Genomic DNA, 23112 nt, shown 5'->3' with positions numbered 1-23112 from the left:
TTTTCATTTTTGAGTGAACTATCCCTTTAATTTATAGACGAGAAGTTTTGGTTTAAAAGTGCATATTTTTTATTTTTCTGGCCAAAAATAACAAGCGTTTCGATAGATAAGACCCTTATGCCTCGTTTGAGATCGTTTAGAGTCCTTTGAAACTGCAATTTTAAACTGCATTAAAACTGTTAAGTGTTGGGGTCCATTAAAGTCCATTAAAATGAGAAAAATCCTGGAATGTTTTCTTCAAAAACATGATTTCTTCTCGACTGAACAAAGAAAGACATCAACATTTTGGATGACATGGTGGGGAGTAAATTATCTGGATTTTTTTTAAGAAAATAGACTAATCCTTCAAATGTACAATGAACGTAAGTTGCATAGATCAGGAAATGTAATCCTGATGAAAATTGTTCGACTTGATTCAGATCTTTACAGACAAATCTAAACACACTTTAAAGACAATGCTGAGATAAATTCTGCTTTGTTTATAGGAGACATTTAAGGAACAAATATTTGAAGCATTAAACTTAGTTAACACAAAAAAAATGTCAGTAAGCAACTTCAGCGTGTTTTTAACAGAGACTAATCCAATTCTCCTTTTGAAATCACATGAGGGTGAATAAATGTTGACCAATTCTTTTATGCAAAAATCTATTTGCACACCATCATGATTTTATTGCTGTCTAACTAAAATATTAAAGCGATCTCATTTGTGATGATGGGTCATGATGTGATCTGTTATGAGTTGAACACACTGAAACCGCATAATCAGCTTTCAGTCGAAACCAAACAACAGCAAAAGATCAAGTGAACAACAACAAAGATGTAGGTGAACCTCATGAAAACATATCTACAGGTTACATTTGATATAAATGGTAAGAAATAATATCATTTTTATCTAATTTGGGCATCATGCAAATTGGTTTGTTTGTATTTATCCTTATTCTGTATGCAACGCAGTAATGCAAATTAAAAACACACAAATAAAACTAAAAGTAAATTAACTTTGGGTTTGTTTGTTGTTGATTTATTTTTTATGTCCCTTTATAAAATTCAACAAATAATACAATGATTTAATCAGTACTTTTATGCAAATTCATAATGACTTAGTTTCACAAATTTCTAAATCTTTGTATTTATATAATTTTTTTTATATAAAATGTCATTCATTATTTTTGGCCTGCATCTTTTCTTTACATACTTTATGAGATTCACTAAATACAAACATCTGGTACACATAAGCCTGTTTACTATACTGTGTCAATGACAGCAGACAATGAAAAACAACCTGATACCTGTCAATATGTTTGTCTGTGTGCACAAGGCCACACACGAACACGCAAGCTTTTCCAAATAAACAGAAGTGTCGATCATTGCTTATTACTGGCATCGGATGGCTTAAGCCTCTTTTAAATGACAAAAGTGTGAATTAGGAGGGTTCAATATTTTCAGAGCTTAAAGCTTATTAGTCTTGGATTTGTCTGCTTTCTGTTTCTGTGACCCCTTTGAGGCATTCCTGAGGGCGACTCCAAAACCTGTAATCTCACCCCTCCCTCCCCCGTGGTATCTGAGACCCCCCATGCTCTCAGCAGACACCCGTTTCAGGGTGATCTACGATCATCTGCACATTCCTTTGGTTTTAAGCTATATTTATGTGAATTAAAGGTGCGGCAGGTTATTTTTTATGGTGGCAGAAAAAAGTGGTCCTGAACTTTATACTGTGGATTATTGAAATTGATGCAGTGTTATGTAGAATATCATATTTACACAATCTATTCCACAACTAAATATGTCTGATATTAGAAAAAATTGTTACAATTAAGTCTTATTCAACTTTTATGTGTTTTAGTTGACCGATAGTGGATTTTACAGATACCGATAACTAGGTTGGTCAATCAATGACGTGATGTTAATTATTTTGTCCATATGGTTTAATTAAATGTAAAAGGGTTAAAATAAATTTGCAGATTACTTGCATATATTCTCTTTTTTAAGGACCAAGTCTAAAATTTCTGGGTTTATATCCTTTTGAAAGAATATTTGGGGGATAATTGCAAAAATGTCAGTGTGATGTAACCTGTCAGTGTCAATTGGTGTAACTAGTATTTTTTATTAAAATATAAACATATTCATAAAAAATGTGGAATAAAATATAATCATTTAGTTTAGTTTAATGTGATTTTTTTACATAAATTATTTCATCATTTGTCAAAGATTATTTAGAAAACACAGCTCCAGACAAATATTACAAAAATGCATTAAAATTTACTTTTAGAAATAACTAAAGTAATAATTTTCGTGTGATATTTTGCAAATGATTTTTTTTTATGATTATGCTGCTTACATGTCATCAAGGTGGATAAAATATTTAATATTTCTCATATTTTGGGGAAATTGGCGGTTACACCATTTGACATTTTCAGGTCCATTCAGTCTTAACTTTCATAAAAATGGTGCAAATGTATTTTTTATTGTATAAAATTACCATAAATACACTATGTGCATTGAAATAAACCTGATGCATGCTATTAAAACAAGTTTTTTTTTTTGCATTTCTCATCTTGCCAAACCGTTTTTGTCACTGACCCACTTGCAGGTAACCGATTAATCGACCGATAGTTTTTTAAATAGATACTGGATAAAAAACAACAACACTCAAAGTGAAACAGTGCTGAAAAGTAATAAAACAAGAGTACTGAAGCATGAAAATGTGCTAAATTAAGTTAATGTATAAATAAAAATATATTAATTATATTGACAAGTATTGAAGTACTTAAAGACTTCTGTGAAATACTGACATTAAACATTTGCGTTGGATTTATCTGCATGAATTTTTGTGTAACTGTTTGAAGTACTACCTAATATTAGCGTCCTGTCAGCCTTGATGACAAACGATTTTTGCAAATAGCCGATTGTTCCACCAATTAACTATCGGTGCCGATTAATCGGCAAAACCGATTAATCGGTCTACGTCTAGTTTTTAGTCTATGGCACTGAAACACCTGTGGTCCTCTTCTAATATGAATATGTGACACGGTCTGTGAAAACCCAGCTGAATTATTTTTTGTGATTCCTGTTTTCTACATAAAATTATCCTATATAATGTAAAGTGCATTGTGTGAAAATATAACCTTGATATCTTTAATATTAACTGAGTTAGATCATGTCAAAGATTAAAATCAATGTAAAATCAATGATTGAAATCAAACTTTAATGCTCCTTATCTCATAAATATTATCAAACTTTCACAGACAGGGTCACATACAGATTTTACAAATAACAACTTTAGATAGTTTCTAAAACCCTTAAAAAGTCACTATTTGATGTCACGGTCATCAACCTGCACACCAGATAAACCGCAACAAAAAGGTCCGACTTTTTGACGAACAACTCCTTAACTTCTCGATTAAACAGCAACCATAAAATGAGTAATGCCATTCGCAAACAAATATCTGTTGTATAAGCTCTGATAACATGATCATCACAGAGAAAAAGGAACCCAGCACTTCAACTTGTTTCAACATTCAACACAAGAGATTTCATCATCCATGCAAGTATATGCTTTCAAAGCACAGGTGCACATTAAACAATACAATGACTGAGACGGTGTGCTGTGCCTTTAGATCCGCATTAGACAATGAAGTGACAGGTGTGCCGGGCTCGAATTCACTTCAGCCAAGGTTACATGCTTCATTTACAGGCCATAACACAGACTGAACATCAAATATCTGCACTTTATCATCATTTACTGCACTATTGGCTATAGCCGAGCAGTGGACTTCTGAATTGTGATGTTGCCATGCAATAAATAACTAGCAAAGCTCTTCTAGTATAGGGAAGTAAAATAACACAAAATAACCTTTGACAGCATTGAAAGCATGCCAGCCTGTAATTGGATTTTAACATGGGATGTTGCTACCATAAAGCCATTAAAATGAAATGCTTCACTATCTGCAGCCTTCATACGTTGCATCGTAACTGGAATAAAAACTCATGCGTGATTCGGGTTATATCATATTTCTCACAAAGGTTTTGCATCTGAGCTTCTCATATTCAACCATCAATAAAAAAGCACGTAAAAACGTTACATTACACCAAATATACGATATAACATTGTTTTTAGCAACATCATTTAATGCACTTACAATAGTCATGTAATTCGCACAAGAAAATTATAATCACAGACAATCTAAGCATAAGATGCATCGGTTTGATTCAGTGTCAAATGCGGCCACATTTTCCAGGATAAATTGAAACCAGAAGAAAACAAGGTAGCAATGCTTGATTGTTGTTTAGAGATACAGTGGTTAAATATAACTCTGCTCTGTCATTACGGCCACCACATGATGACAGAGTTCTTTATCGTTCACTGCTTTTTGTGCACAGTCAAAGTTATACTTCTCATTTTTCGGTTAAACCCTCATAACCCAGTACAGCACAACCTCAAATCACATTGTCAACAATGAGTTTTCTCTTTTCTCCTTAGCCTGAAGACAATTTCAATGTAGCTTGACTTACAGGCATAACAATATATCTATTTATAAATGTACCCTGTAGCTGAAAATATTTTCTAAGAGCTTTAAAGAATGTTACAGAAGCTAAGCAACATCAAAATACAACACAAAAACTTGTCCTTCACTTTGTACATAAAAGACAAAAATGATATTTACTTTGTGGTATTCTTGCACATATTAAAATATTGGGTTGTTTTTAACCCAACTGCTGGCTTGTTTCAACATGGTTGATTAACAATAACCCAGCAGTTGGGTTAAAACAACCCATTATTTGGGTCATTTTAACCAAGAAATGTGTTCTGTCCTATAGTTACCCAGCCCTGGGTTAAATATTTTTTTAGAGTGTATGAAATTTGTCAGGTTTAGTTTTTTGACACAAAAATGTATGCATATAGTTTTGCATAAATCAGCGATTTTATTATACTAGCTTGTTAAAAGATGTAGGAGCAGTTTCCCGGACATGGTTTAGATTAATCCAGGACTAGGCCTTAGTGATATAAGGACTTTTAGATAGTTACACAGACAATCTTATAGATTACCGTAAAAACTCGTCAGGGAAGAGTCATTGGCAACTCGTCAATGGCGGGGAAAGAGTTAATCCTGGCCTCAGACCATTTAGAAATACTGCGTTTGTTGTCGGAATTCGCTAAATGCCACGTCGATTTGTTGGCAGAAGCCATTCAAGTCACAATGAAATTTAAATAAAAAACGTACAATTTTTGAATTATGGCAATTCATGCATATTTTAGGAGGTGGCTAATTCATATTTATTCATACGACCACACATGCGTACATTTTTGTACGATTTGCCTTCGCCGCTTAACTCATTCCTCGTTTCACAAACTTTCACAAAATGCCTCCAGGAAAATTTTCTTCTGTAAATATAAACATACAATATATCAAATGAAAAACAGCCCCTTTACTTTCAAACAAACATTAAACAAAACGGGGAAAAAAAAGTTTCATCCCCTCTTCATTTGCAACCTCTCAAATATGGATAGGTTTCTTCAAAAATACAAAATTTTGAGCAAAAAGCTGAAATAATTGCATTTTTGTAAAGGCCTTTGGTTTGAGATCAGATTCAGAATGATAATCAAAACATACACGGAGTTTGAATTAGTTGATGCTTCAGTTATTTATAAATGAGGTAAGAGCGCCACTTAGTGGATAATAGCGGAATTATAAATTACTGCAAAACTCGTCAGGAAAGCATCATTGGCAGGGAAATGCTTTCTCTTAATTGACGAAATAACTCGTCAATGGTGGGGAAAGAGTTAATCCTGGGCTCAGGCCATTCAGAAATAGCGCTTTTGTTGTCAGAATTTGCCTAAATGCCACATTGATTTCTTGGCAGAATCCATTCAAGTCACAATAAAATTTAAATTAAAATCTTTAAAAAAAATTATATTGTGGTATTTTACAAATGAATTATCTGTGAGCTTAATTATTTTTAAAAAATTAATGTGCCCTCATTATCATTAATTAAAAATGCTAATCTCCTCCCCTCCTCGTAACGATATCTTTTTACTTCCGGTCACGACAAATTGCGAAAGGGCGGAGACGGGAAAAAGATTGCAGTGATTAAAAAAGCAACATGCCCCAACTTCCAACGATTCAATAATTTCTCGAAGGACAAATTCAAGTCCCGCCCTACCTTTTTCAGAAGCCGCTTTACTTAGATATAGACGCTTTCATCGGACGCACGTGATACACGTCTGGATCCGAACTTTACTTACGGTTTCGTTTTTTTAATGGTCTGACTAGTAGGGCTGTCACAATGATTAATAATCGTCTCATCGCGATTGTTTGACCTCATCGCGATGATTTCAGATCACCGCAATGATTGCACATCTCTCTAAAAACACAAGGGGGAGCTGCAGCTCCTGTATTAACGAGACAGTATCTGATAGCGCTCTTATTTTTCAGACACTTTATTGTGTTTATTTCTTCTAAAGAATTTTCAGTTCTTTTAACATACTTCTAAATATGTGTTATGTGTATTAATATTTACTGCCAGGTAAACCTTACAAAATATTTAATTTAAGTAATCACAACAATGTGTAAAAATTATTTCAGGAACAAAAAAAATTGAGATGTCAAAGCAATAAAACAGGCAATTTATCGTCACAATTGTTAGACAATTAACCGTCAGCCAAATTTCATAATCGTGACAGCCCTACTGACTAGTTGCTAAACCAGTCCTTCCAGAAAAACGCAGAGTTTTTTTGTGATTGTTGCGGGCAAAAATCCTCGATTTTTCTTAAAAAATGCGATGGAATATGCAGGATATTTATGCAATTTATGCGATGGAATTGCGGGAATTTGCGAAAATTGCGGAACTTGCAAAAGCTGCAATGATGTTCACGTCACATAATCACGTCACTTCATAACGTTCCCATGGCAACAGAGGACACGGCTGCGCTTTTGGGAAGTAAATGCAACATTTTTCAACTTTCAGCTAATATATATGTGACTTTTTGCTACGAAAATGCGGAGATTATGAAATCATGCAAGCCCCGCATATTTTGTGCGCGGAAATATGTAATTAATGCGGCGAAAGTGCGTCGTATTTGGAAAAAATGCAGCCCCGCATAAATATGGGGACTTTGGCTGATTATGCAATATATCGCGCGATCGCACAATCGCGTTTTTCTGGAGGAACTGCTAAACTGATCTCTTGAACAAATGCCTTGTCGAAAATAACAAATGTTTTGGTTTTCTAGGTAATCTATGTGTTGTTTTTTTGCTTGTTATATAAATAAGCTACGTTTAAAGTACTTTGTGGTTATTTATTATTAGGGGAGTTTTTATTATTATTTCCGTTTTTTCTGCATCTGAGCTCTTCATATCTTTTTCATAAATAAAATCTGACACCGCTTAGAGTAAACGTTTAATGATATGTTTATACAAACAAGCAAAAAAGCGCTGATCTTTCAGGTATCACGTTTCGCAAAAAGTATTTAGCAATAAAAATACGACTTTGAAAACACTGCCAAAGATTTAAAAGCAGAAACAAGCAAAAGCCCACAGACATATTCAGCAGTTAAATAAGCTGAGTTCAACATTATCGCTCTAAACAACCACCGGTTGACTTTTTTCCCAAAAACAATGACTCAACGTGTGTTCATTCTTAACAGATGAGTTCACCATCTGATGCGTCAATGCAAAAGTGTATCATTGAGGTAATAAGTTATGAGATGACACGGCTTTGCTATTTTTGGTTTGTGGAAATGAACCAAACAATGGTGTGAAAAACCTAATCAAAAGCCAGAGTCTGAACTTGTCAAGTCTGTAAAGCTTAGTTTGTAAAGTGTACAAAGCAAAACCATAAGTTATTTGCAAGTTTACGAGCAACATCTATAAGGCTTGCTTGTCAAAAGACTTTAAGGTCTCCAGCGGGAACCAAAACAAATTGCAGGGGTTTTATGGGCGGGTCAGTTGTTATTCTTTCTAACAAAAGCTTTCTGAAGCATAGGAAGTGAGGTATGAAAAAATCACCTGTCATGTGCCTGGGGGTCATCGGTCATGAGAAACAAAGAGCTTGGGAACTCATCTTTCAAAGGCTGAATCCCCCCTCCCCTGTTCCCGCTCACCCAAGCTCTCTCGTCTGACAGATATCCAAACATAAAGAACAAAGATGCTTTCAAAACCTTCGCTTTTATCAATCCACCCCATCAAAGAGGTTCAGGCAGCACAATGCAAGCAACGAAGAGATTTTTTTTTGTTCAATTTCAAATGTATTTGAATAACAGAAAACAACCTTGAATCAAAAAAACTTGTAGAACCCGATACTCCAAAGGTTTCAAACCGTATCCAACAGATGTTGCTGAAATGTAGCCAGCATATCAGCATATCTTCTCTATGAATAAGGCACTGTTAAGTGTTTTTTGGAACCAGCGTAGGTGGATAAGTGATCAGGTTTGTGTAAATGACAATGTTGGATGGATTCCAGACTGGAAATAATTCCCAGTGGGCATCGACTCAACCGGAATTTCGGGATTGTTCAAGACTCAATACTAAACAATGACAATATAGTGTGATTGTTCCAAAAATACATTTTATGGGAATGTCATTGTATTAAAATGGCAAACCGACGGCGTGGCGTGGACACCGGAGAAGATGGCCGCCTAAATTATAGCTCCGCTCCTGATTGTTTTAATTGTTACCTTCTCCGACTTAATTTAAAACATTTCTATATAAAAATACTCCTGCACACGACGTCATGTCTGAGGTTCAAGATACAAGGGAATTTCCACTCTTTGCAACGTCGAGATCGCAGAAAAAGAAGAAACAACCCGCGCCAGCAGAAACAGCTCCGTCTTCGTCAGAACAAACCGACACAGTTTTGACCGAAATACGTGCGCTTAACACTCGACTGGGGAACATCGATGGTCGCTTAGACACTATCGAAAACCGTCTTGATGTTATATCATCTTCGATTTCAGCAGTTCATGAAACTTTATCTGACTTAACACAAAGAGTGTCCTCGAACGAATCCCGCCTAACGGAAGCCGAAAACAGGATATCTTCCTCAGAGGATGCTCTACGGGCCCGCGAAGGTGAACTTTCGGCTTTGACAAAAACGGTGAATCAGCTTCAAGCCAAAGTAGACGATCTAGAAAACCGTGGACGGCGTAAAAATCTGCGCATCGTTGGTCTACCCGAAAAAGCCGAGAGCTCTACCTCGCTTCATCAGTTCCTTAAAGAAATGATACCGAAATGGCTCGACCTCTCCTTTGAACCCTGGCTCGAAATCGAGAGAGCACACCGTTCCCTAGCACCTGCCCCAGAAGGCAACAACCCACCGAGAAGCGTATTAGTGAGATTTCTACGCTACGTGGATAGAGATCGCATTCTACAGGCAGCGCAAAAAAAACGGCAAATTACTCACGAGGGCAAGCAAATACGCTTCTTTCAGGATCTCTCAGTCGAGGTGATGAGGAGACGCAAGGAGTTCGACACTGTGAGGAAGACTTTAATCAACCGCAAGATGTTCCGTGGCTTTGCATATCCGGCCAGGCTGCGCTGTCTCCACAATTCGGAGCTTCGCACGTTCAGCACTCCGATCGAGGTGCAGGAGTTCATAGATACTTTATAAGTTAAGAGATGCAGAGATTCCTAATCTTCTTGCTTCATTCTTATACACTCGGAGAGGTGATGACTTTAATGTTCCCCTGGTTCTCATATGTTATTATTATTTTTATTATTTTTATTGCTCTGAACCACCAAAGTTACTATTAGGTATTATAATGGACAGTATTTGGTTTAAATGAGCCCCATGGGGTAACGATATTTATTTCACTGGAGCGGACAGGTTTGTCGCTCGCCCTGCATGGGTATAATTCTGATCCTTTTGTTGGTGGCAGATATAACTATGTTATGTCTGTGCTCCCTGGGATACAGAGACCTACGTTTAGGGGTACTTAGTTGGCTTTGTCAGTTGGGGATAGAGCCGGGAATAGGTGGGAGGGAGTATTTCTTTGTTGCTTTTATTTACTTGTTCTATAAGTTCAAAAAATTGCCCATTAGAAATTTTCATTTTTCTAACGTTATGTTTAAAATTGATACAGTTTTTCATTTAGTCATATATTATCACTATGCAGAGCTCTACTAGATTTATGACATGGAATGTGAATGGTTTAGGGAATGTTGTCAAAAGGAAGAAAGTACTAACTTTCTTAAAAAAAAGTAAAATTACAATTGCTATGCTTCAAGAAACCCATTTATCGGATAGTGAACACATTAAACTGCTCAGAGACTGGGTGGGTCAAGTATATTATTCTACATGTTTATCCAATCCTAGGAAAAGAGGTACGGCTATTCTTATAAGCAAACACTTGCCATTTATTTTTGAAAACCAAATTAAAGATCCGGAAGGTAGATTTATTTTGGTCACAGGCTCGATATTTGGTCAACATATTACCATATTAAATGTCTATGCACCCAATGAAGACTCCCCCAAATTCATATCAAAAATTATTTTACTATTTAATCAACATTGCAAGGGTCTGGGAATCTGTGCTGGAGATTTCAACTGTGTGATGGATGAGAATTTGGATAAATCTTCATCAGCCACTGTTGTTAATCCTAGATCTTCCTTAGCTCTTAATAGGCTCTGCAGGGAGACTGGTCTAATAGACACTTGGAGAGAAATGAACCCACATACTAGAAATTACACATTTTACTCTAACCCCCATGGTTCATATTCAAGAATTGATTATATATTTGTTCCATACAACTCTTTCAATCTTGTATCTTCCAACCAAATCGGCTCCATCGTCATTTCAGATCATGCTCCGGTTCACATAGACATTAAAATAGGGACACCGTCAACAAGAAGTACGTTTTGGAAACTGAACTCATCCACACTATCAGATCCGGAATTCTGTAATATGATAAGAGATTCAATACGAAACTATTGGCAGGATAATAAAGACTCACCGGTCTCACCTGCTATATTGTGGGATGCCGCTAAGGCAACAATTAGGGGACACATTATATCTCATTCTGCCGCACGTAGAAAAGCCCTGATGTCGATACGACAAGATTTGGAAAGGGAGGTTAAGAGACTCGAGCTTTTACATAGCACAAACCCCACTCTAACCAATTGGACTGCTCTATCCCACGCTAGGGCCAAACTTAACCTTGATTATACCAATCACATAAAAAAACTATTATTTCTCTCTAAACAAAACTATTATGAGCATTCGAATAAATCCGGTAGATTGTTAGCATATCAAATAAAAAGACAACAATCGGAAAGGACAGTGAAGTCCCTTAAGATGTCCGATGGTTCCACCATACACGATCCTACATCTATCACTGATACTTTTCGATCCTACTATGAATCACTTTATTGTTCAGAAAATAGTGCGACACAGCCTGACTTTCAAACCTTTTTTAATAATATTTCTCTCCCGCTCATCTCTGATGAAGACCAAGATTACCTCAATTCACCCATAACCCCAGAAGAGGTGCAGGCAACAATCCAATCAATGCCGTCTAACAAGTCACCTGGACCCGACGGTTTTCCCCCAGAATTTTATAAACTATTTTGGCCCGAGCTTTCTAATATTTTGTTGCCTGCTTTACAAGCTATTTTAGAGCAGGATAATATACCTGATTCATGGAAAATGGCGAATATATGTGTAATTCTTAAGAAAGATAAAAATCCTCAAGACTGTGCATCATATAGACCAATAAGCTTACTCAACACAGACAATAAGATATTGGCAAAGCTTTTAGCAAACAGACTGGAAAACATACTACCCAAGTTAATCAAACCAGATCAGACTGGATTCGTGAAAACACGTTATGGCACTGACAACATACGCCGACTCTTAAATATTATTAATTTTGTTCAAACTAAAGGGCACCCTGCACTTGTTCTCTCCCTCGATGCCGAAAAAGCTTTTGACAGAGTTGAGTGGGACTTTCTGTTTGCCACTCTAGGGAAATTTAACATGGGTCATAACTTTATTAAATGGATCCAGTTGCTTTACTCTAACTTGAAGGCCACAATGGTCGTGAATGGTACCACTTCAACTCCGTTCAGTATAGGGAGGGGTACAAGACAGGGATGCCCTCTCTCGCCCCTGCTTTTCGCTTTGGTAATCGAGCCCCTTGCAGAGCTTATTAGACAAAGTAAAAATTTCCACGGCATTACATTGGGTGAAACTAATCATAGAGTTTCACTATATGCTGACGATGTTCTAATATTTATGCTTAAACCAGAACAGTCCATACCAACACTTCTGGACTGCATTTCTTTGTACAGTAGTCTTTCTGGCTATAAAATAAATCTCTCTAAATCCATTGCATTACCTTTAAATCTCCCTTCACTAGATCATCTAAAATTAATATCTCCTTTTCAAATATCAGAGGAAGGCTTCAGATATCTAGGAATCTTTATTACAGCCTCACTTAGTGATCTTATAAAAAACAATTACACCCCACTTACAGAAATAATCAAGACTAACTTGAAAACATGGTGTCTACTTCCAATTTCATTTCTGGGCAGAATAAATGTAATAAAAATTAATGTTCTTCCCAAATTGTTATACTTATTTCAATCTATACCTAGTTATTTACCAAGTTCTTTTTTTAAGGATCTTAACAAACACCTCTCAAAGTTTATCTGGAATAACAAATTGCCCCGTATAAAACTCTCAAAATTGCTTAAGCCAAAAGATAGGGGTGGGATAGCTCTGCCAAATCTGCAATTGTACTATTGGGCAGCCCAGATAAAAAATATGATCACATGGAGTACAGAGAGAACAAACTCTATTTGGTATAATATGGAATCATCAATTTGCACCCCATTTCCAATTAAATCTTTACCTTTTATCAAAAAGTATACTAAGATTAAAAAAATTTCTGAACATTTTACCACAGCAAACACTCTCCGAGTCTGGAGAGATGTTAAGACATACTTAAAAATTCCCGCCTTCCTTTCCTTATCCTCTCCAATTTGTTTTAACCCTGATTTTCCTTTAACATTGCAAAATATTGGCCTCTCAACATGGCTAAAGCTGGGAATATCCCAACTATCTTGCTTATTTACAGAGGGTATTTTAAAATCTTTCCAGCAAATTGTGGATCAATACAAAGTTCCAAAGTCAGATTTTTATAAATATCTCCAGTTACGTCATTTTTTGAAAACAATTGTAGATAAAGGGGAGCTGAACATGCAAATAACTGCTATTGAGGACCTTTTACAAAACCCAATTGAGTTAAAGGGATCGATATCAAAGATATATGACATTCTAGTTAATAACTGCATCTCAAGCCTTCCAGCACTTAAGGCAGTATGGGAAAAAGACACAGGCCAGCCTATTGAGGAAAATGACTGGGATGTCGTATGCAAGAATGTATACCCTAAATGCACTTCTCTTGGGGTGCATGAGCTCAACTTTAAATTTTTTAATAGGGTATATTTTACACCAATGCGTATTAAAAAGATGTTTGCCAATACCTCAGGCCTGTGCTTTAAGTGTAACAAACATAAGGGCACTGTCATTCATTGTTTTTGGTACTGTGACAAAATATTGCCTTATTGGAAAAAAGTGCATCATGTATTGAAAGATCTCTCTGGAGTGAACTTTGATATGACCCCAGCAGTATACCTACTTAATCTTAAGGTGAATACTCTGTTTAATAAAAAAACAACGCAGTTATTTATCATCTTGGTATATCTAGCAAAGAAATGCATCTTGTTACTTTGGTCCGCTTCACAGGCTCCAACCCTTAAAATGTGGATATCACAAATTGCCACACTATTACCTTTTGAAAAGCTCACTTATGATAAACAGCAAAAATCTGAACAATTTTGGCTGCTCTGGTCTCCCCTTTGGGAATATATGAAAAGGTTTTAGGAATAATTATACATATCTTTTTTTCTTTCTTTTCTTTTTGTCCTTTATCCCATACTTACAACTTTTGGAATGTTGTGAGGCGGGGTTGATGTTTCGGGGTTGTGTGTTTCTAATTCCTTTGGCTTTTTTTACTTTTCCCTGTATCTACCTTTTTTGTTGTCATTTTCGCTTGTTTTTTCGGATTTTCTTGCCACTGTTTTAGTTGTACTTGGCACTGCTGTACCCTGACACTGTTGCTATCAATGTAATTCTATGGGCAAAAAAAAAAAAAAAATAAAAAAAAAAAAAAAAAAAAAAAAAAAAAAAAAAAAAGGCAAACCATGCAGCAAGATAGCGTTCACTTTGCAAGTGAAAAAAAGTATGTTCGATGATTGCCATGAAGCATACCCGGATTAAGTGTGCAACCACTGGTTATTTTGCTATCTCATAGGGTCTTGGAACCTGATCTGATGAGCCATTTGAAGAGTTAAAGAATAAAAAATACCAATGCTATTTCATGGCAATTCGTACGCATTTTATGCGGTGGTTAATTCGTAAAACCACATTCTTACATTTTTGTAAGATTTGTGATGTTGGGGGTTTTGTTTTTGTTTTTTTATGATAATCATTTGGTTTTGTACAAATTAATACGAATTAGCCAACTCGTAAAAAAACACCATAGGCTGAAAAAAAGCCAGGTAGCTCCTTTTTATTTTAAGAGCTATAATAACCAAAGTTTTTCCTGTGGTGTAAATATAGCCCACTTGTTTAACAGCACCTGAGTCAATTATTTTCAGAGTTGTTGTTAGTATGTCACAGGTCAATGAACACATGGGTCAAAGGACAATGCCACCAGGGAAGACATGCACACCCTAAAGAATACAGTTTTTAAACACACTTCCTGTGTTATTTTTCATTTTGTAAAGCTACTATTCATTTTGTACTAACAGTATCCATTGTTTTGTCATGTTTGAAATGTTTCACTGGAAAAGCATATACTTGTGCTGTGTTTCTTTCAAATAAATGCCACTTGCAAATATTACAAATTTCAATGTATCGTATAATGCAGGTGTCTCCAATCTTTTTGTAAGCAAGGGCTACCACAGTTTTGTTTTACTTGTTTAATTTAATTTAATTTAATTTAATTTAATTTTATTTTATTTTATTTTATTTTATTTTATTTTATTTTATTTTATTTTATTTTATTTTATTTTATTTTACTTGTTGATATGTTTTATCATTGTTTAAAATGTAAACATACAAGAATCCAAGCCAATATAAAAATATTTAATAAATAAATATTTTAGTTTGTACCTTTTGCATATTGTTAACATTTGAAGAGTTTCGTTGCGAAACGAGATAACTCCGTTTTTAACATTTTTGTCAAACATGTTTATTATTATGTTATCCTGTTATTATTTTGTTTTATGGTGCTACTTAGCTGTATTTTTAAGTTATGAAGGTTTAAATCAAAACAAATCAACTGCAGTTGAATTGATATTAATTGGAATGCACAACCAAAAAACGAGATTTCGAAAAATAAAAAAAACGGAGTTATCTCGTTTTGCAACGAAACTCTTTATTTACTAATACACACTTACACACCAAAGGAAATGTAAAATCGTGAATTGGACACTCTTTAAAACAAAATTTATTTACATAAAAAGCAAAAATATTTGTCTTCATTCCAGAGAAATCTAACAAATTGATTAAAACGATAAAAAAGTGTTTGGGTAAGAAAAATAATCTTGTTTTTCCTTTTGAATTAGATTACTTCTCTTGCCCTATTGCATTGGTTCTCAAACTGAGGGGTGCCAGGGGACCCCAGTTTTATGACTTCTTATAAAATACATGAATTTATTCTAAATTCTCAGAAAAATATGGCTACTAAGCAACATACACTCACCTAAAGGATTATTAGGAACACCAGTTCAATTTCTCAATAATGCAATTACCTAATAATCCAATAACAAGGCAGTTGCCTCAATGCATTTAGGGGTGTGGTCCTGGTCAAGACAATCTCCTGAACTCCAAACTGAATGTCAGAATGGGAAAGAAAGGTGATTTAAGCAATTTTGAGCTTGGCACGGTTGTTGGTGCCAGACAGGCCGGTCTGAGTATTTCACAATCTGCTCAGTTACTGGGATTTTCATGCACAACCATTTCTAGCTTTTACAAAGAATGGTGTGAAAAGGGAAAAACATTCAGTATGCGGCAGTCCTGTGGGCGAAAATGCCTTGTTGATGCTAGAGGTCAGTGGAGAATGGGCCGACTGATTTAAGCTTATAGAAGAGCAACTTTGACTGAAATAACCACTCGTTACAACCGAGGTATGCAGCAAAGCATTTGTGAAGCCACAACACGCACAACCTTGAGGTGGATGGGCTACAACAGCAGAAGACCCCACCGGGTACACTCATCACCACTACAAATAAGAAAAAAGAGGCTACAATTTGCACAAGCTCACCAAAATTGGACAGTTTAAGACTGGAAAAATGTGCCTGGTCTGATGAGTCTCGATTTCTGTTGAGACATTCAGATGGTAGAGTCAGAATTTGGGGTGAGAACAGAATGAGAACATGGATCCATCATGCCTTGTTACCACTGTGCATGCTGATTGGCACACTCTAGGCCCCTTAGTGCCAATTGGGCATCGTTTAAATGCCACGGCCTACCTGAGCATTGTTTCTGACCATGTCCATCCCTTTATGACCACCATGTTCCCATCCTCTGATGACTACTACTAGCAGGATAATGCACCATGTCACAAAGCTCGAATCATTTCAAATTGGTTTCTTGAACATGACAATGAGTTCACTAAAATGACCCCCACAGTCACCAGATCTCAACCCAATAGAGCATCCCAAGAATCTCCATCAATTGCAAGTTGCTATATTATCAATATGGGCCAAAATTTCTAAAGAATGCTTTCAGCACCTTGTTGAATCAATGCCACGTAGAATTAAGACAGTTCTGAAGGCGAAAGGGGGTCAAACACAGTATTATTATGGTGTTCCTAATAATCCTTTAGGTAAGCGTATATAACTTAATGTATAATTTAATGTTTTGTTTCATTAAAATTCTAAAGTTTAAATTGTATTATGTCATGAATTTTGTTTGGGGGGGGCGCATGCCGAAAAGTTTTAGAAACACTGCCCTATTGGCAACCAGCTACTTCTTGTTTTAAGGGAAAACCTCACAAAACTTTGTTCAATTTCTCTGAAAGCAAAACTTAAGATCTTGTATCATTTTCTTATGTTAAGTGTTTTTACTTTACGCTTCATTTGTAAAGATTAATTAACTACATTAGTAGTTGGACTTACAATGGACAATACTTCTACCACATTGATTCATCTTAAAGGAATATTCCATTTTCTTAAAAGAAAAATCCAGATAATTTACTCACCACCATGTCATCCAAAATGTTGATGTCTTTCTTTGTTTAGTCGAGAAGAAATTATGTTTTTTGAGGAAAACATTGCAGGATTTTTCTCATTTTAATGGACTTTAATAGACACCAACAATTAATACTTAACTCAACACGTAACAGTTTTTTTTCAACGGAGTTTCAAAGGACTATAAACGATCCCAAACGAGGCATAAGGGTCTTATCTAGCAAAACGAGTGTCATTTGTGACAAGAAAAATAAAAAAATATGCTCTTTTAAACCACAACTTCTCGTCTAGATCCGGTCCAGCGCGACCTAACGTAAATGCGTAGTGACGTAGGGAGGTCACGTGTTACATATATAAAACGCACATTTGCGGACTATTGTAAACAATAAACTGACACAAAGACATTAATTAGTATCAGTTGACATACAACAACGTCGAAACGGTCCTCTTTCTCCACATTTGTAAACACTGGGGCGGAGTTTCGCGTTCGTCCTCTGTGACCCCTTGACGTCATGACGCATTGCGTGGGGTCATGCTGGCGCATCACGACCGGATTTAGACAAGAAGTTGTGCTTTAAAAGTGTATATTTGTTATTTTTATTGTAAAAAATGACAATCGTTTTGCTAGATAAGACCCTTATGCCTCGCTTGGGATCATTTATAGTCCTTTGATACTCCGTTGAAAAAAACTGTTACGTGTTGAGTTAAGTATTAATTGTTGGTGTCTATTAAAGTCCATTAAAATAAGAAAAATCCTGCAATGTTTTCCTCAAAAAACATAATTTCTTCTCGACTGAACAAAGAAAGACATCAACATTTTGGATGACATGGTGGTGAGTAAATTATCTGGATTTTTCTTTTAAGAAAATGGAATATTCCTTTAATTATGTTTATTTTAACATTTGCTATACTTTTTTTATCTGCTATCAATAAACTAACATGAACAAAGACTAAACAACTGTACAGGCATTAACTAACTTCCAAAATATTGAAATGTGCTGTTAAAATAAATTGTTAGTTCATGTAAGGATTAACTAATGTAATGAATTAAACATGTACTGGACAACTCTAAAAGACAAGAAAAACTATGCAGATATTTGGATGAGGAATAACTGGACCACAACAAAAAATAAGAAATTAAGAAAAGATATTATTCGCCATACAATTTTAATTCCTCATCAGTAAGACCCTACAAAAAAGAGCCCATTTAGTAATGTTGTCTTTAAGTGTGCACCTGTTGAATTCACAATGCGATTACTATTGTAACACCAAAAATTGCCAAGTACTCCTAGAATTGGTCATTAGTAAACACAGCATTTCATAACCTTAAATGCATCAAGTGTCAATTTAAGTTGAAAAGCCTGCATCTAGTTTTTGTCTGGCACCTCTTTCATCAACTTTCTTTCCATCAACATTTCACAGGCACAAGAAAAACATTTATGCTATAAACAACAACAAAAATTAGGTTACTCACCTACAAAGCTATCTTTAAAAAGCGTAAGACTCGACTGAAAGCGAGAGACGGTTGAGGTTTCTGGCAGCCACCTGATTCACTGTGAGAGTCCGTGTGAAATATCAGGAGGGGCCAAGCAGACAATCTGAAGTGGTGCCGCCATTCCGTTACCTAGGAGACCGATGCTCTTTTAAAGAAACCGACCAATGGGAGCGCCGCAATTGTGCTGGGACAAAAGTCACATGACCAGTGTTTGAACAACACAAAAAATGATGAGTGGGAACGGGGTGGGTACGAGTTGTCAGGGTGTTTGGGGGTGGAATGGGCCCTTCAGAGAGTCACAAAAGATTTGTGAGGCACAACCTTTATGCTTCTGACCAATCCAACTCTAAAGAGCTTTAAAAAAACTATGATTGTGGTTGATTTTGTTTCTAATTAAAAAAAAAACTTATATATATATATATATATATATAAATATAAAAGAACTAAATAATAATATTAATAATAAATATATTATATTTATGTTATATTCTTCTTTATAAACCACATAGATGCAAAACAAGAAGGTACAAAATACACATCCGATCTGTAGACAACATGAACTATTATTTTGTGTTATTGTTTTGAGTTTCAAATGATTTCATGATGTTATTTCACAAAGATAAAATGATACACAATGAAAGCGGTGACTGTGATGTAATCATTGAGTAATACTGCAGTACATAAACCCTCGTGTAGTGTGAGACAAATGTGTTGAATTGCCAGTCAATTGTGAAAATAGATCCATTTGGCTTTGATTGATCTGTCTGTGACAGAAATGCTGATACAGAAAGTGCAACCTTAAAGATTTCTAGAAAAACAGTGTGCACAAATTTAGACAGATCATATTGATTATTACAGATGAGATTTGCATGAAGAGGACCGAGCGAAGTGTTAATCTGTTTTTAAAGGAACAGTTCACTTAAAAATGAAAAATGTGTCATTGTTTACTTACTTCCATCTCTTTTCAAACCTGTATGAATGTCTTTATTTATGAAAGACAAAAGTGGATCTATGCAGACTGTCAGATATGTCCAGCTCTTTTCTACACTACATAATTGGATAGAGACGGAGATTGTTGAGCTACGAAAAGCCTATAAAAGCAAAATATAAGTAGCCCATATGACTTTTCTATTATCTCTGTAGTTTTATATCTTGGGCTGGCCATAGTAAAAAAAAGATTTGTTGGTTTAACTTAATAAGGTAACTTAAGTGTTCGTGCTGCGTTAAAATTGTAAAAAAGAAGTTAATTTAACTTAAATATTAACTTAAGCCAGCATTTTTTTCTTTTTTTAAGTTGGCCGCCAGCATTTTTTTGTGATTTTCACATAATGTCTTTCAGGACAATTTTCTTCTATAAATGGCTGCGCATGTGAGAAGTAAATGCAACATTTTTCAACTTTCTAAGATATATGACTTTTTGCTACGAAAATGTGGGGATTATAAAATCATGCAAGCCACGCATATTTTGCGAGTGGAAATCTGCAATTTATGTTGCGAAAGTGCGTGGTATTTAAAAATTGCGGCCCTGATTGGCTGATTATGCATTGAATCATGCGATCGCATAATCGTGTTTTTCTGGAGGGACTGAATAATAGAGGAATTACAGATTACAGTAAAAACTTTTCAGGAAAGCGTCATTGGCAGGTAAATGTTTTCTCTTAACTCTTTCCCCGCCATTGACGAGATATCTCATCAAACAAGAGAAAACGCTTCCCCGCCAATGACGAGTATTTCCGCCTTTCCGCAATACCGCTATTATCCACTAGGTGGCGCCCTTCCACAACTTCTTAAAACCGGAAGTATTGCCCTATGGCAAGCTGCTGCATGTCCGTGTCTGTTTTAAAGATCGCTCTGAATGGGATCTCTATGAAAAGTCCGTCACAAAAATGGAATAATCTCTGCTTTTTGCTCAAAATGTGGTGTTTTTGCAGAAACCTACCCATATTCAAAAGCTGATTACAAAAGAACTACTAAAGGTAGGATGAAACGTTTTTTTTTTTTTTTTGAAAGCAGAGGGTCTGTTCTTTCATTTGGTATATTGTATGTTTATATATTTGAAGAAGAACATTTTCTGGAAGGCATTAAACTTTTGTGAAAATCATGAAAAACGCTGGCGCTGGCTGGCAACTTTTTAAAAAACCGCTGGCGGTGAAAGTGTTAATTGACGAGATAACTCGTCAATGGCAAGGAAAGAGTTAAAAATATCAGTCGACTCAACATTTTTACACAACATTACCTAATATTTTTAAGTTTAATTAACTCAATTTTTTAAGGCAGCTTGGTTTATGAACATCATCTATCTTTCTTTTTTTTTGAGCTTCATCTCCAGTCCCTATTTACCTTTACTGCATAAACAAGAAAGAAAGTCATACAGGTTTAGAATGACATGACGATGAAGAATTTTCATTTTTGAGTGAACTATTTAACAGGAACATTTTATCGACAAATATCTCTTAAAAAAGATCTCCTATTCGTATTATCTTTCATAAGGATCTTTAAACAGAAACCAATTTGAAAAGGCAACAATTACACTTAGGGGCTGTCCACACGGAGACGCGTATCACTGTATACGTATAAATTTGTTATCGTATTTGCGTTTCATCCACACGGATCCGGCATTTTGGGAGACTGAATCCGCTATTTTTTGAAACCAGGTCCTAAAGTGGATAAATCTGAAACCGACACCCTTGCGGTTTCGTCTGTACAGCCAATCCGTAAATTTTGTGAAGCGAAAACGTCATCACATCACGTGTCGGAAGCGTCACACGTAACAGCAACAACAATAACGGCGAACTACGTAATTGTGTTCGTGCTACAGAAGCTACTAAAGCCTACTAGCTTTATTACAGCAAAATCTATTGCTTCTATGCAATTGTGGTGACCAACAAGCGATAATGGACAACACCAAACGTTGGTTATGCGCATGCTCAAAGTCTTCTTCTCCATGTATAGTGTATACCTGTGGCAGAATTACAGCGCCCCATACTGGTCCGGCATATATACTACACCGCTTTCAGTCGGTTTCAGTGGTTTCGTGTTTTCTGATTATTTTTTTAGAGCAAGGAAAAAAAATTATCGGATAGGGAATGCACCGGCTTCGTGTGGACATAGCCTTAGTTATTTTGCAGTTGACTGCCATTAAACGGACATGAATTCATAAATATAAATATAATGCAGCCCAAAAACCAAGTAATCCAAAAATCAAAGCTGTTTGAAGGGTAATTTCCTAAATATTTCTCTCATGGGAAACGCAAAGTGCACTCAAAAGGCACAGTTATATGTGTGTGTAATGTGAAGGGGATGCCTGTGAAGAAGTATGCGCTATCTCCAGCTGGTACATAAGCCCTTTTTGTTCTTGTCTATCTTCTAGCAGCTGGACAGATGACTCACTGTGAGCTTTTGCAGGAGGGAAACTATTTGATTCCCATATCAACCCTCAGATTCCAGAAAGGCTTTACCCAGAAAAAAAGATGTGGAGGAGAAAAGAATACGAGGGCAAAAATAAAATGAAATTTTACTATTCATTTAAAAAAATATTTTTTGCATCTATCATCTGCCAAATCTAAATACAAGCTGCTCAACTGACATGACACAAAGCATCACATCACAACTCCAGCTATATGCTGTTATCATTACCAGACATTAGCTTTATGACAGTGATGGCCTATTTGTATGCACATATAGCAGACATATGACATCAGTTCTCAGTCATATTGCCTTTTTCACTTACCTAAATATCTGACAAATACATACAGATAATCACAAAATTTTAATGCATTAGTAAATGTGTATTGCACTAAAAGATTATAGATCAATCAATCTGCATAATGCATACTTATAAATAAGTTACTTCAAGTTGTGTCAACTCATTGTTTACAAATTAGAACGTCTTTAATTTATAACCCAAAAGAGTGTTTCAACAACTACAGCATGTTTAAAAGTGCATAAATGTCAAAGCAGGTGGCGTCTGTAAATAAACAATTGATGCTAAAGCGTTTCTCATAAGCAACTTCACTTTTCTGCGATATTTTATTGACTTTATAACAACTAGTGTCAGTGTGAAGTCAGTTTTCCTCAACGTCTCGGATTAAGCTGTAGTTTATTCGTTGTGTTTGTAAACATAACATTGCTAGGCATTATATACATAACTTAACTCATATGCAGCATAAATCGAATATAAATCTGTAACTGAAGATAAACACTTACCACTAACGCTCTTCATCACTTCTCTTCCTCCACGGTGTCCAAAATATTACGCTGAACCTCTACACACCACGCGAGCGACGCGACAATCCCCGAACGTTTCAATCACTGACGTCGTCATTCATTCGTCCAATCAACGGCTTTGTTTATGCGAACGT

At 35.7% G+C, this 23112-nt stretch overlaps 1 protein-coding gene across 2 annotated transcripts in view; it reads right to left on the bottom strand.

The window, feature by feature from the left end:
* Positions 1-23112, bottom strand: part of LOC129434037 (ras association domain-containing protein 7) — a 52037-nt gene extending 28925 nt beyond the window's left edge. Inside the window, exon 1 of one of the 2 annotated variants that reach the window (XM_055192832.2) lies at positions 22958-23112. The gene's annotated coding sequence lies outside the window, so the exon portion shown is untranslated. Of the gene's footprint in view, positions 1-18730; positions 18876-22957 lie in introns of those variants that run through there. The other variant, XM_055192834.2, reaches the window with a different exon arrangement.

The sequence above is a fragment of the Misgurnus anguillicaudatus genome, unplaced genomic scaffold (assembly GCF_027580225.2).
Source record: "Misgurnus anguillicaudatus unplaced genomic scaffold, ASM2758022v2 HiC_scaffold_27, whole genome shotgun sequence".
NCBI lineage: Eukaryota > Metazoa > Chordata > Actinopteri > Cypriniformes > Cobitidae > Misgurnus > Misgurnus anguillicaudatus.
This window is presented reverse-complemented; position numbering and strand designations above follow the sequence as displayed.